The 5689-nt window shown below is 35.3% G+C and overlaps 1 pseudogene; it reads right to left on the bottom strand.

Moving 5' to 3' along the window:
* Nucleotides 1-3934: 3934 nt before the first annotated feature.
* Nucleotides 3935-5484, bottom strand: LOC105086013 (large ribosomal subunit protein uL11-like; annotated as a pseudogene).
* Nucleotides 5485-5689: the final 205 nt, after the last annotated feature.

The raw sequence follows: 5689 nt of genomic DNA, 5'->3' as shown, positions 1-5689 counted from the left end.
TGTGGTAATCATTTTGCAATGTATACTTAAATCATCGTGTTGTACACTTAAAACTAATACAATATATCATTATATTTCAATTATATCTCAATAAAACTGGAAAAAATACTGATGCTTTAAAGCAATGGGCAAAAAATATATGAAGAGACAAGGTCATCAGGTAAGGTAAATCTTGTTCTTTCTTTTGGTAATTAGCTTAGATCTTTTTCTCACCATAATTCTTACACATTTTTTAGTCCCCTTCGTTTGCTGCTATGCCATGTCCTTCTGTTATCAGTCCAAATGTAATTATCAGTCAGTTCAGCCCAGGCTGTATAATTAGGAGGTGAGGGTCTTTCTAAAATAGTTCCTCAGTAGCTTATACTGTATCTAAGTTAGCTCTTGTAGAGAAAACCTATCTTCTTGAATTTCTATATCCATAGAACTCAATCCTTGTTTTTCTCTACCCAATCATTTTGACACCATCTCCCAGCACACCATGCGATAAAATAGGATTTTCAATACATAATATAAAAAATGCTCTGATTACATGAACACATGATACAGCAGTCCTACTATGTTAAGTATTACCCTGTCTGGTATGTGTAGATCATACTATATTTCATTTATCACACTATTATAACAACCATATATGGGATTTATGCTAACGAGGTAGTAAGGAGATAATTTATTTTTTAATATAAAATGGATGAAAATATAAACTGGCTGTTAAATGTTAAAGTGTATTTTTAAAGCAAGCCCTGCAATGAAATGGTAGGTAGTAAAGTACCTATCCATTACCAAAGCTGTTCCTTCAAAGTAGAACAGGAGGAGGATTAAAATTCTGTGGATAGGATATTTATTTAGAGTCATTATTCAACAGCTGACATTTTGTGACCTCATAAAAATGCTAACACCCATTTTCTCATACATATGTAACCACAGAAAAAATTAAACTGGCCCCAATCATAACTTATATGGTCATACAATACCCTACTTATATTTTAACATTATTTCATCAAAGAACCATCATATTTGTCACTAAATTACATACTGAAACTCACAACAACCCCATACTGAAGTTTTACTTTTTATTTTAATATTACAGTTTTTGATATATCTGACCTACAAAATACACGTAGCATAGAAAAACAGGATCTTCAGATAATACAATACATTAATTTTCATCAAGAACAATGTGTACCTAGAGTTTGCTTAAAAAGTAATCTAAGTTAAATATTTGAACCAAAGTTTTATTCTTTTAAAAAAAATCAAATAACATAGACCCAATGTTTTGATGTCTTTTCTGCACAGAAACCTACAGGATCCCATACTACCAAAAAATACTGTTAATTCAAAGTTTGATGTGGTAGGCAGAATAATACCACCCCTGCCCCACCAAGATGTTCACCAGAATCTGCAGAACCTGTTAATATGCTGCCTCATACGGCAAGAGTGTCTTCACAGATGTGATCAAGAATCTTGAGATGGGGAGGTTTTCCTTGCATTATCTCAAAAGGCACAATGAAATCACAAGGGTCCTTATATGTGGAAGAGCAAAGCAAGAGAGCCAGAGCTGGAGAAGATGTGACAATGGAAACAGAGGTTGGAGTGATGCCATTGCTGGAAGGGGGCCAGGAGCAAAGGAATGCAGGAAGCCTCTAGATGCTGGAAAAGGCAAGGGAACATATTCTCTTTTGGAGCTGCCAGAAAGAATTCTATTCTGACCACACAATGTGGACTTCTGACCTCCAGAAATACATTTGTGTTAAGCCAAGTTGGCAAGTTTGTAATAATCTGTCTTAGGATCGAGAGAAAACGAATACATTTGTCATTCAAACGTGAGCACATCATTGCCCCAAGTAATCCACTATTTACTTTTCCTCTTATTATACTCCTCACCTTACACTTTAGTTAATTTGTTATATTAATCTTCATGTGATCACTTCCATGCTTCCATAAGAACATGTCTCTGCATGTGTTTCCTCTACCTGGGATGCACTTTGTGCTCAAAATCTTACCACAGCCCTATTTGTTCCATGAAGTGATCCTACTTCCTGAATTCTAAACAGATATGATGCCTCCTTTGCTGACCATTCTCTTAGTGTTTTGTTTTTTTCTCTCAAAAATAATAAATAATAATAATAGAGGATGAATACGAGATAAACTTTATCTTTGTAATATACTCCTCTCTTACTTATTCTACTAAGGCTCTCAAATTATAATATGCACAAAAATTACTTAGGGAGAATACCAAACATGCGAAGGTACAGAGAAGGCCATCAGAATCAACAGAGTATCCATTTGTTTGCAGGCTTCCTGGCTCTAGGTAGGGCAATTTTTAAGGCATTAATTTACCAGATTTTTAATTGGTGTGAGAAGAGGAGCTTCTGTGTAGAAGTGTGACACCCAGTACAAGGAGAACATAGGAGCAATCCCTCCCAGTATGGGCTTCTGAAAACTCAGATTAAATTACGGGATCATATTCATCCTTATCCCCTGAGATTCAATACTTCTGAATGTACCATAAATTATAATATAGAGCAGACTCCCTTTCTCTGTTTTGGGAAAACTTATTTGAACACTTCATGCAGTTTCGAGACATTTAAGGGAGCAAAGCTCCTCCTAAAGTAAGGTCCAAACTGCTTAACACAGTATTGAAGCCTAAATCATCTAATTCACTCCTAGCTACAGGCTTCACTCAACTGTCTTAATTCTGGCTCTCTTCTTCCCCAGGCTCCCTTGTGGATTAAATACAGTCACATGAGCTTTTTTTTTTTTTAACTTACCAAATATACAAGACTTTTTGTTTCTATTTTGTTTTATAAATATCTTCACCCACGCTGTTGTTTTTTGTGTAATAACATTTATGTCTCCTCACTTACCTACTTGAAGGAAAAAAAACGACCATTTTCCAAGAGAGTGGAAATGGCACATCTTTTGTAAAGCTTTGTTAGGCTCCTCTGGAGAAAATGAGAGCTCTCTTTTGTGGCCTACATTACCTGTACATAATCCTATGACAATTCCTATCGATTTCAATTTCAGTGCTTCTTTTCATGTCTGCCTCTCTCCATTGTCTTGAATGAGGAATCATTTCTTTTCAAACTCCTTATAGGAGAGTGCTTCAGTTTAATCTGAACTGTGATTTAGAGCCTCAGCATCAACAGAATAGGTGGGTTGATGGATTACTCCAATACTTATTTACATTAGTTGATAGGAATGATAAATATTTCTTTTTGGCTGAAATAAGAAAGAAAAACTAGGTTTGTATGTGCCATTGGAAGAGAAAAATAAGAGAAATAATGGAGTTATAATGACATTGATCCCCTACCAAGTTTGGTAGACTTTCCTCTGAATTCTAGTGACAGGAGAAGTTCTAAAGCTGAGTGCTACCAAACCAGTGAGATCTGGACACTAAATGTTAATGTGACCTATCTTCTTTGCACTTACGTGATGACTGATGGGTAAATATTTATGTTATATTAAGATTCCATAGCCTATTCTTTCATAAGGCGCACAGTAAATACACATTTTAAATATGTTTAGTACAGGATATTTCCAGTAGTATGTGATAGTGCCCTATGGAGTTGATCTTACAACATTCACACATTGGTATTTAGTAAAGACTCAAAGGCTCGCCTCTGCAGATTTCTGAAGATCTTTTTCTAACTGCCTCCCTCCTATTCAGAACTCAACTTCTGATCTTTAGGTGCCTCAGTCTCCTTTAATTCTACTTCTTGGATCCTCACCCCAGGGATACGGCTATGCTCTGCTAGGGATTTTCATCCTTGAACTACAAGTCAGCATGTGCCATCAACAGGCAGAGGAGATCATGTGTCTTTCTTCCTTTGTTTATTCCCACAAGGATTATAGTCAGATACTGCCTATAGTTTTCGTTTGTTTAGGATGTCAAATGACCCTTTATTGAAATATTTAAATATTTCCTTTGTAGTTCTTAATTATCTGGGCATTCTGCCACGCCATGGTGGATGCCATCTGTGATGTTGTGAGGGTAGTGACCATCAAGATTGCAGTCCACAAACTGGACAGTCCTCAGGATCTCTTTGATGGCTCCAGAGAGCTCTCTGGCTGAAAGACAATGATGTATCTGTTGGTAATATTGACAAATCTCATCAAAAGTGATATTTCCAACATGTATAAAGGTTTGTTGTTGTTGTCTGTTTGTTTGCTTCTTTCTGTCTCTGAGTAGTTCTTTGAGAGCTTTGATGATCTAGGAAGAGGAAGAAGGTACCATCTCAATCTGGATCTTTGTGTTCTGAATGGTCAGTTTCACTGTAATCGTTAGATCCTTCTACTCACCAGTTGCCTTGATAATGTCATCATCAATTTTTTTTGGATAAATACTCAGGTGGCTAATTTTGGAGGCCAGGGCAGACATTGCACCAAATTACCCACCAGTGCCACTCAGGTATATGACTTTGATCTCTTTAGGTTGAATTTGGGCGGCAGAGTGGAGGTGGTTGGTGTTGGATGAACTATGATGTAGGATGACCTAAAAAAGTTGTACTGTGTCCTTTGAGCTGAAAGCCTTCTGTAATTTTTTTAATATTTAAAAACACTTCTTTGATGTATGTTGTCTGTGTGTTCATTTTTGGAGGTAAGGTAAGCCTATAGCCTGTTAGTTCATCATGGCTGGAACCAGAATTCTGGCAGATTCTTATTAATTCAATATAACTAAGTAATAGGACTAAATTGAACTATAATATCCATGAGAAGTGCTGAATGTTCTAAGGTATCTCAGCCCAGCCTAACAGAACAAGGGTTAGACGGAAGTCAAGAATTTTTTATTTTGATTTGATATTTGCACTTCAGATTAAAGAAATGAATTCAAAAAGTTTACTAAAAATGAGTCATATTCAGTTTGCTGCTTTTTGTTAATTGATTTTAGTTTCATACAGAAATACCATGCTTTAATGACAATGTTGAACGAAATTTTTCATTATCATAATAGATTTACTTATGACTTATTCTCATCTCTCCTGAAAGCATGTTCTTCTTTTTAATCTCCATTTCTAATGAATTATTAGATGCTTAATGGTTTCTAAAATATGAATTTTGCATTGATTTAGGTATAAAGAACTATAGCTTTATTAATGCAATTTGGAAAATCAAAGAGTAAAGCTTGGAAAAGATAAAAATAGAATGCATAGTAAACAAATACATGTAAAGTATTTTGTTGGAAAGCACCACAACATTAAAAATAAAATACCCAGTGTGTGACACTGCCAGTCATAGAAAAGCTACTTTTCAAAGTCCAAAGAAATAAATATCTCTGAAACATTTGAAAATAACTTTACCTCTTATGTTTTACTAAGGTCCACTGGATTTACATAATTGACTTACCACATTCTGATTGTGGCACTTATCATCATAATTTTCTGTATCTCTTTTAAAATGCATACAACGCTACTTGTCTTTATGTTTTATTTTTTCCACAATGCTGTAAACCTTGAGGTCAGGGACTGTGTCACATTCAAGTCCCATTGTCACCCAATACAATGTTTTGGACACTGCAAGACATTGTTTAACGTGTTTAATTAAAATGTGGTCCTAAAGACTTAGTACAGCATATGTCAATGTAAAAAACACAGAAAAGAATATTTCACGGCCTTCAAGTGTTTTAAGTCTTGACCTTGATTTTCAGCAAAAGTCTTGAGAAAGAGAAGAATAAGGGGAAGTTTTGGTTCCT

Source organism: Camelus dromedarius, chromosome 2, assembly GCF_036321535.1.
Source record: "Camelus dromedarius isolate mCamDro1 chromosome 2, mCamDro1.pat, whole genome shotgun sequence".
NCBI lineage: Eukaryota > Metazoa > Chordata > Mammalia > Artiodactyla > Camelidae > Camelus > Camelus dromedarius.
The sequence above is the reverse complement of the archived record's forward strand: the minus strand, read 5'-3'. Positions and strand labels throughout refer to the sequence as shown.